Below are 10,715 nucleotides of genomic sequence, written 5' to 3' on the forward strand. Positions count from 1 at the left end.
ATAGGTTATTTATATGCATAGAAGAAGGTACCCGACGGGCACTAGCCTTGACAATCCCTACCCAATCTTGGTGACCTCCGCACTTCCCAATCATAATCATTTGGCTCAGACAACTCATCGCATCACAACAGCGCCCACCGGAAATTACACAAGCACATAGTGTCACCAGACAGATGATTTACTATTTCCTTATACCTACCAAGATACATATACTTAACTCCAAATCATACACCATTTCATGACACATAAACCAATACAGATACTGTATTTAATACATCCATTGCAATACAACTAACACACAAATAATATTGTATAAATCCCAAAACACTTAACTAACTGACAACCCACACCAAATATGCAAGACAGCCATAATTCACAAATATAAAAGGCGATTGCGTCGCCATAGGGAGAGGAGACTAGGGAAGACACTCTCCCCTAGAAATAGAGAGGGAGAGTAGGGGAGACACTCTCCCTTAGACAGACACCAGGGGAGACACTCTCCCCTTGGGGGATTACAACCCCAATCTGTATATACCGGAAACGCCTGCTTCAATAAATACAAAGTCGAACCAAACACTATCTTCCCTGCACCACACTTGTGTAGCCAACGAAAGGCTATAGCATGACCTTTCAGATATGATGTTAAATAAAAAAGAAAAAAAAATCAGGTTAAAGCCAATTTTCTTATATATATATATATATATACATATATATATATATATATATATATATATATATATATATATATATATATATATGTGTGTACGAAAAAAAAGCTGGAGTCCAGGAACCATAATGGTGGAAACGTGGAAAAACACCAGACTCAGGAGTAGGTAATTTATTCCCGACGTTTCGAGTCCTGTCCGGGACTCGTCCTCAGGGGATACAATGGGATACAGTGAATTACATGTTCTTAATATACTAATAGCTACGTCCGCCGGGGGGGGGGGGACGCGGTAACCTGTCATGGGGGGGGGAGAGAAGGCAGGCGCTATGATCTGGTTCATGCGAGAGTGTATGGTGGTGGAGGGGAGAAGGTAGGCGCTGTGACCTGGGTCAAGCGAGACCTGGGTCAAGCGAGAGTGTGAGGTGGTGGAGGGGGAGAAGGTAGGCGCTGTGACCTGGGTCAAGCGGGAGTGTGTGGTGGCGGAGGGACAGGGGGGGAGGAGGGGGTGGAGGGGGAGGGAGAGAACCTGCTTCTTACCCCTGCGTATATAGAGTTGAGTGTAATAGCCCTATTAATGCTATCCTCGTTGGTGACCCACGCTTCTAAGAACAATCTGCTTCCTTCTTAGAAGCGTGGGCCACCAACGAGGATAGCATTAATAGGGCTATTACACTCAACTCTATATACGCAGGGGTAAGAAGCAGGTTCTCTCCCTCCCCCTCCTCCCCCTCCTCCCCCCCTCTCCCTCCGCCACCACACACTCCCGCTTGACCCAGGTCACAGCGCCTACCTTCTCCCCCTCCACCACCTCACACTCTCGCTTGACCCAGGTCTCGCTTGACCCAGGTCACAGCGCCTACCTTCTCCCCTCCACCACCATACACTCTCGCATGAACCAGATCATAGCGCCTGCCTTCTCTCCCTCCCATGACAGGTTACCGCGTCCCCCCCCCCCCCGGCGGACGTAGCTATTAGTATATTAAGAACATGTAATTCACTGTATCCCATTGTATCCCCTGAGGACGAGTCCCGGACAGGACTCGAAACGTCGGGAATAAATTACCTACTCCTGAGTCTGGTGTTTTCTACGTTTCCACCATATATATATGCATATACACACACACACACACACACACATATATATATATATATATATATATATATATATATGTATATATATATATATATATATAACCTTAGATATCTTACCTCCTTTTGTGGTACTTTTTTCTTTTACTGTGGCTTATGCTAGACTGGATTCATGATACTATTACGTGCAGTATTGCAAAGTACCACATTATCAAACTTTAATAATTTAGGTGTTTTGAGACATACAGTTCAAAGGAGTGCTTTTTGTCACCAATATCAGCAGTTATATTGTTGGGGACAATATCACACAGAAAATGTGCAGTAATAGAGGTGGCAAAGGCGACGATAGAATGAAGAGAAATTAGAAGTTAAAAGTGACCAGTATTCTTTGCCCATAAAAGATTAGCCTTCAAGCATGAAATAGTAGTGAGTGGTTTGGTCCATACGAATATTACTTAACTTCCTAAATAGCTGACGGCACAGAAAATTCAATCAATACCCGAGACAGGAACATGAGTGTTAACTTCTGCTACGAGTAGGCACTAGGGTCGGTGTCTTTCTATACCTTTCTCCTTCGCACAGCACAAACGAAAAAAATGAATAAATAAATAAATAAAAATAAATAGATAAATAAATAACTTGTTTATAAAAACAATTCTCAGGTTTGTACTTGTCCCTTTATTTCATGACACGTAAATGAATCACTTCACAAAATTATCAATTCATTTCATAATTTAACATTGGAGAATATGCATACGCTCACATGCAAATACGAATGCAATCGTATATATGCGCCCGCTTAAACACAACTGTGCACACATAATGACGCACAAAGGCATGGATACACAGGCACACGCACACACACACACACACACACACACACACACACACACACACACACACACACACACACACACACACACACACACACACACACACACACACACACACACACACACACACACACACACACACGCACACACACGCGCACACACACACACACACACACACACACACACACACACACACACACACACACACACACACACACACACACACACACACACACACACACACACACACACACACAAAGGATTACAAAGAATTACAAAGGATTACAAGGGCGGAGCATGCCGACAGGAGACCTTTTGGTCCATATCTAGGTCGGATGCGAAAAAAATCATAATAATAATAAAATAATAATTATAAAAAAAACTATAATAATGTATGCAACAAACAAAATACATAAATAAATACATAGGTATAGTTGAATAACAAACAAACAAGTAAACAGTAAATAATAATAAATTGACACATAACTAATAATAAATGAAAATCAAACACACAAATGATAACAAAGCAAAAACAAATAATATAAAATAAATTATAATCATTACAGCATCTTGCTTAGGTGTTTATCTAGATGAGTCTTAAAGCTTCGAACTGAACTACATTGCACTACCTGTGCAGGAAGTTTATTCCATTCATTAACTACACGGTTGGCAAAGTTGTTTCTACCTACTTCCAAATTGAATTTATTTCCGGATAGTTTGAGACCATTGTTTCTTGTCTGATTCTCATTCAATGTGAAATTTTTATCACTTTTGATGTCAATTCCCTTTGGAATCTTAAAGATCTGTATCAAGTCACCTCTGAGTCTACGCTTTTTTAGGGAAAACAGATTCATATGTTTTAGTCGATTTTCGTATGATTTATTTTTGATATTTGGAATCAGTTTTGTGGCTCGCCGTTGTACTTTTTCCAGTCTGTCAATGTCTTTAATGAGATTCGGTGACCATACAGAAACAGCATATTCCAAATGTGGACGAACTAAAGATTTATATAGCTTGTTAATGAGCGATGGACTTTTGAAATCAAAAGATCGCGCAATCAGTCCTAGAATCTTATTTGCTTTCTCAGAGGCTGAAATACACTGCTTGGATGATTTGAGGTCGTTACTGATAATTACGCCGAGATCTTTTTCACTATCCACTTTTGTTAACGAATTTCCAAATAACTTGTAATCGTACCTATTGTTGTTTTTACCTATGTGCATTACCTTGCATTTACTCGTGTTAAATTTCATTAGCCACTTTTCAGACCATTGCTGTAATTTATCTCAATTTTCTTGAATATCTAATTGGTTTAAGTGATCATTTGCCATTCCGCACAGTTTTGTATCATCAGTAAATTTGGAAACAGTAGATCTTAGTCCATGGTCTATATCATTTATATATACTATGAATAGAAGTAGCTCAAGAACAGAACCCTGAGGAAATCCACTTGTAACATTTTCCCATCTAGAAGTTTTTCCATTTAAAACAACTCTTTGTTTTCGACCATTCAACCAATTACTAGTCCAACTTAATAGGCTACCACTTATTCCGTGTAAAGCTAATTTAGTAAGTAGTCTTTCGTGTGGGACGGTATCAAAAGCTTTTGCAAAGTCTAGATATATTAAATCTATATTGTTTCTTTTGTCATAATTCGATATAACTGTGTTGTAGAATTCGAGTAAGTTAGTCACACAAGAACGTTTCCGTCTGAAACCATGCTGGCTATCATTTATCAAACGGTTACTTTCTAAATGATGTTCGATAGCATCTCTGATGATAGTTTCCATTATTTTTCCTACGATTGAAGTCAAACTTATAGGCCTATAGTTATTTGGCTTCTTTTTGTCACCTTTTTTGAATATGGGAGTAATGTTAGCTAGCTTCCATTCTCTTGGGACATCTCCGGATATGATGGATTTCTTGAAAATAATTTCTAATGGAACAACAATCTCATTTTTAATTTCCTTTAAGATTCTTGGGTGCCAACCGTCAGGCCCTGGTGTTTTATTAACTTTGAGTTTATCTATACACCATTCAATTTTTTCTTTTGTTATATTTACCGTAGTAAGTTTACCCTAGACTTTTCACACACACACGCACACACACGCACACACGCACACACACAAACACGCACACACACACACACACACACACACACACACACACACACACACACACACACACACACACACACACACACACACACACACACACACACACACACACACACACACACACACACACACACACACACACACACACACACACACACACACACACACACACGCGCGCGCGCATTAACACTAACACTAACACACACATACACTAACACACACACTCACTAACACACACGCACACACACACACACGCATAGACACACACACACACACACACACACACACACACACACACACACACACACACACACACACACACACACACACACACACACACACACACACACACACACACACACACACACACACACACACACACACACACACACACACACACACACACACATACATACACACACACGTACACACACATACACACACACATATACAACAACAACAAACACACACACACACACACACACACACACACACACACACACACACACACACACACACACACACACACACACACACACACACACACACACACACACACACACACACACACACACACACACACACACACACACACACACACACACACACACACACACACACACACACACACGCACACACGCACGCACACTCTTGACAGTACGGTTGGTAGAGTTCCCGGCTGCCACTACGGAGGTCCGGGTTTCATGGCACGTAAATGAATCACTTCACAAAATTATCAGTTCATTTCACAATTTAACATTGAAGAATATGCATGCGCTTACATGCAATTACGAATGCACTCGTATATATGCGTCCGCTTAAACACAACTGTGCACACATAATGACGCACACGCGCATGCATACACACGCACGCACACACACACACACACACACACACACACACACACACACACACACACACACACACACACACACACACACACACACACACACACACACACACACACACTCACACACACACACACACACACACACACACACACACACACACACACACACACACACACACACACACACACACACACACACACACACACACACACACACACACACACACACACACACACACACACACACACACACACACACACACACACACACACACACACACACACACACACACACACACACACACACACACATACACATACAAACACATTGCATAAAGAAAACTAATAATAAAATAAAATAAAATATAGGATATCACATTTTAGTAACATTTTAATATATAAGCCAGAGCTTACTTTATGACCCATAAAAAGAAAGAGTTTTCTGACATTGATATCAATCTTTTGAGTTAGAAAATATGGAACGACAGACCATACAGTTTTAGTAACATATTGATATTTAAGCCAGATCTTACTCTTTGAACTATAGTATATAAGTTAGTTTACCAAAAATTAGTTTCTCATTAAAGTTTGCCAGTGGCTGTTAAAAAGTATATACATATACCGTTTAACACCTATATTTTCTGACATTAACATAATTTTTTTTGTGCTGCAATTTGTCCAAAGCTTTTTTAAAATTCGGGTATATACTCGTATAATCCATTCAACTTTTACTTTCATGTAGTACATCAACCACCCTTGAGGAAAAACTATGATTTTTTTTATCCAAATTGTTTGTTAACCAAACATCCTGTTTCTTCTACATGCAACTTTTCTTTCTTTCTTTCTTTATTTATTTATTCATTTGTTTATTTATTATCTATCTATTTATTTATTCATTTATTTATTCATTTATTTATTTATTTGTTTATCTATTTATTTATTTATTTATTTATTTACTTATATATATATATATATATATATATATATATCTATATATATATTTTTTACAGCTATCGTGCATATCAAGGAAGCTGCCATATAGTTCAGTGGGTCTTCACCGTCTCCTTGGTTTACCACATTAGCAGATCTTCATTGAAGTAGATCTTTCCCCTTTTCCCAAAAGATATACAATCAGTTGATGTATTTCATCTACTAATTGTTCTCTATCATTTTCCAGAATTCAATTTAAGATCCTATCTGTCCCCAAGGTCTATTTTTACTTCAGGTTTACGAGTAGTTCATTCACTCTATGTACTTCCACAGTTATGTTGTTTGAGACATCTTCCTTATGTTTGCCTTTTTCTCCCTGATACTTCTATTTCATGTTAAATACCGATTGGAACCTTTTGTTTCATTATCATAAATTGTTTTATTCTATCATTATATACAGGGTGTCCATAAAATCTTTCCCTGATTGATAAAATTATTTTTTATATGACTGTACAACTTTCACAGTCTGTTGAGCAACTTTTTTTTTTTTTTCCTACAGATGCTACTGCAGTTACTCTATCTGCCAACTGAGTCAAGAATAGCAGAAATGGTGTCCTTACGGGAGAAAGCCTAGTGTGTGTCATGATACAACAAATGTTAAAAGAATTAAAGACTGGTTTGAAAAGTTCACAGGGACTGGAAGTGTTGCAGTCCGTAAGATAAGCGTTAGACACAGTTTGAGTGAAGAATCTGTTAAGGTCTGTGCACGACGCCTTCCAGTGCAATCCTAGGAAATTGGTTCGTCGTGCTTTGATCGAACTACGGGTGCCTTGGAGCACAGTGCATAAAGTGATGCACAAACACCTATGCCTGCAAATATACAAGGTCCAACTTGTTCAAGAATTAAAGGAATGATTATCTTAGACATGTCGTTTTTTCTAATGAAGCTACCTTTCATACACGTGACAAGGCTAATACGCACAACGTACGCATTTGGGGATCAGAAAACCCACATGTTGGGATTGAACATAAACGAGACAGTCACAATAAGAATGTTTGGTGTGGTCTAATACACGACATTGTTATTGGACTTTTTTTCTTTGCCGAACCATATCAGCAATCGTTTATCTGGGCATGCTGGAGCATTATACTGCACCTCAGTTAGAAGGGTTTCAGCCAAGTGTAATGTTTCAGCAAGATGGAGCGCCTCCACACTGGGGTTTGGTTGTTCATAAACTTTCTGGATGCCAACTTTCCCCAGCCGTTGGATTGGGAGAGATGGCCCACAATGGCCACCACGTTCACTAGACATTATTGATTTTTTCTTCTGGGTTTATACCAAGGATAAGTGTACAGTACAACAGCACCTGCTGTTGAGACCTTAACCCATTCAACTCCGATGACAAGATGTCTTGTCATTTGGTCAAATTAAAACAAAAAATCATAATAAAACAAACAAAATGTTTGATGATCAAACAGCACCAGAAAAATTAGACATCATCAGTCCTCCTCCTCCTCGAGGAGGAGGAGGACTGATGACGTCATATTTTTCTGGTGCTGTTTGATCATCAAACATTTTGTTGTTTTATTATGATTTTTTGTTTTATTTGACCAAATGACAAGACATCTTGTCATCGGAGTTGAATGGGTTAAAGGCAAGGATAAACAGCAGCTCTAGCAACGGGCAAAGAAAAAGAGGCACATATTGAAGATTATATGAGTAATGTATATATAAAAAAAAATACTCATTGTTGTTGAAATTGAAGAAACCCTTTTACCTTAAAACCTAACAAGGTTTGTGTGTAACAAAGGGCTGAAGTCCGAAAATGACTTTATGGACACCTTGTATTACTCCTAGGACTTCCAACTAAAATATTCCTGCTCTAGGCTTCAGCTTACAGTTCACAGATCTGTAGACCAAATTAGGTTGAATCTTACTATCTGCTACATCGATTTCAAAGCTTCTTTCCTCTACTTTTTGTTATTATTGTACTTTTATTTTTAGTCTCCCTCTTTTTTTTTTGCCATTACTTCCATACTTTTATTCTATTTGTGTGTGTGTGTGTGTGTGTGTGTGTGTGTGTGTGTGTGTGTGTGTGTGTGTGTGTGTGTGTGTGTGTGTGTGTGTGTGTGTGTTCGCGCGTGCGTGTGTGTGTCCGCGCGTGCGTGTGTGTGTGTGTGTGTGTGTGTGTGTGTGTGTGTGTGTGTGTGTGTGTGTGTGTGTGTGTGTGTGTGTGTGTGTGTGTGTGTGTGTGTGTGTGTGTGTGTGTGTGTGTGTGTGTGTGTGTGTGTGTGTGTGTGTGTGTGTGTGTGTGTGTGTGTGTGTGTGTGTGTGTGTGTGTGTGTGTGTGTGTGTGTGTGTGTGCGTTTACCAATATATATCTCTGGTTTCTTCACTCGTTGAATCATTAATACTCATTGTTATATTTGATAATCTATTGCCCTAAATTTCCACATTTTCACTGTCTTTCATTCCTTAAACTTCACCTCTATTAAAAGTCACCTATCAATCGTATTCTGCATCAGACTCTTTCTTCAATTGCTTGACTGTATTTTTCATTTCTTTGCACCTTGTTTGTTTCAATTTCTCGTTCACGGTTACTCTTACAAATGAACTCTCGATATATACACCGACAAAACAAAAGTAGTTGTGCTTTCAAAAGGAAGTAAAAAAATATTAGACATGAATTTGGGGATGATGAAATAGAAGTGGTTGACAATCACCTATACTTAGGTACTACCTTTAACTATAATGATATTTTTTTTATGAAGGTAAGGTTAAGCAAAGTGTTCAGGCTTCAGAGCTACATACTGGATATTCATCATTTTCTAAGCTTAATTTACTAGTGAATATCTCCGTAGACCTACATGAAAAACTAATACTACCTATCTTGTTTTATGGGTGCGAAGTGTGAAGTTTTGAAAACACTAAACAGATGGATGTGCAATGCAATTTAAAAGGGATACTAAATCTTAACAAATCAATTTCAACTTCCATGTTGTATAACAAAACAGCATTGAGGAGTACTAGGGAGCTAATAGATAGAATAAAGGGTTGATAAAATTTTGTTAATTTACAGTTTCTGATGACAATATTAAGGTTTCAAGTATCTCTATGGCTTAGGTATCTATTTAAAGTAAGGTCGTCTGGTATTTACAAATAACATAACCTGAAAGAATGCCGTAATAGTTCAGCATGGACTAACTACAGGATCATGACAACCAATGTACAGTTACAAAACTACCTAACAATTCTTACTAAATAATACCCACACATAATTTGTGAATTCAAGTATGGTAACCATAAACTACCCACTTTAACTGGTAGGTATAATAATGTAAATCTGGAAGATAGAGTACGTACTTTATCTAATCTAGGTGACATAGGAGACGGAGTACAAAGGATTACAAAAGGAGAACATGCCGACAGGATACCTTTTGCTTTATAACTAGGTCGAAAGCGGAAGCAAATAATAGTAAAAAATAGATAAAAGATCAATAAATAGATGAATGCATAGATAAATAATTAAGTAGATAAACAAATACAATAGATAATGAAAATAATAAACAGATAGATAATGATAATTCATATTTTGGCTACCTACCTTACATGGGAGGTAGCCAAAAAACAAAGGCATAGAACCCACTCCCACCCATTCCACCCCCTACCTACTCCACTCTCCTCTAAATGGTAGGCATTAGAGCATACTGCTTCGATGTTTATCCAGATGAATATTAAATTTTTGAACTGTACTACACTGCACTGCCTCTGCAGGAAGTTTATTCCATTCATTTACTACACGGTTGGCCAATTTGTTTCTAACCACTTCCAAATTAAATCTACAACCTACAGTTTGAGACCATTATTTCTTGTCTGATTTTCATTACGTGTAAAAACTTCGTCACTTTTGATGTCAGTTCAATTTGGAATCTTAAAGACCTCTATCAAATCAGCACTTTTAATGGAAAATAGATTCATAAGTTTTACCTATTCAAATGTAATAAACAAATGTAAATGGTCTAAACATAGGTGACCTAGTTAACATAAAAAACAATCAATCGTTGCTAGAATCACCAAAATTTATAAAGGAAATAATATATTTCTTTAAAAATACTTCCTAGCAACTATGAGTACTTGCGTCTTACCAAATAAACTAGCTAAATTTATAGGAGAAATTGTCCATTATATGCTAAGTGTGTTTTTGTGTGCGTATGTGGTTTCTATCTA

This window comes from Oratosquilla oratoria, chromosome 16 (genome assembly GCF_046742065.1).
Source record: "Oratosquilla oratoria isolate Oo_2021 chromosome 16, ASM4674206v1, whole genome shotgun sequence".
In the NCBI taxonomy this organism is placed as follows: domain Eukaryota; kingdom Metazoa; phylum Arthropoda; class Malacostraca; order Stomatopoda; family Squillidae; genus Oratosquilla; species Oratosquilla oratoria.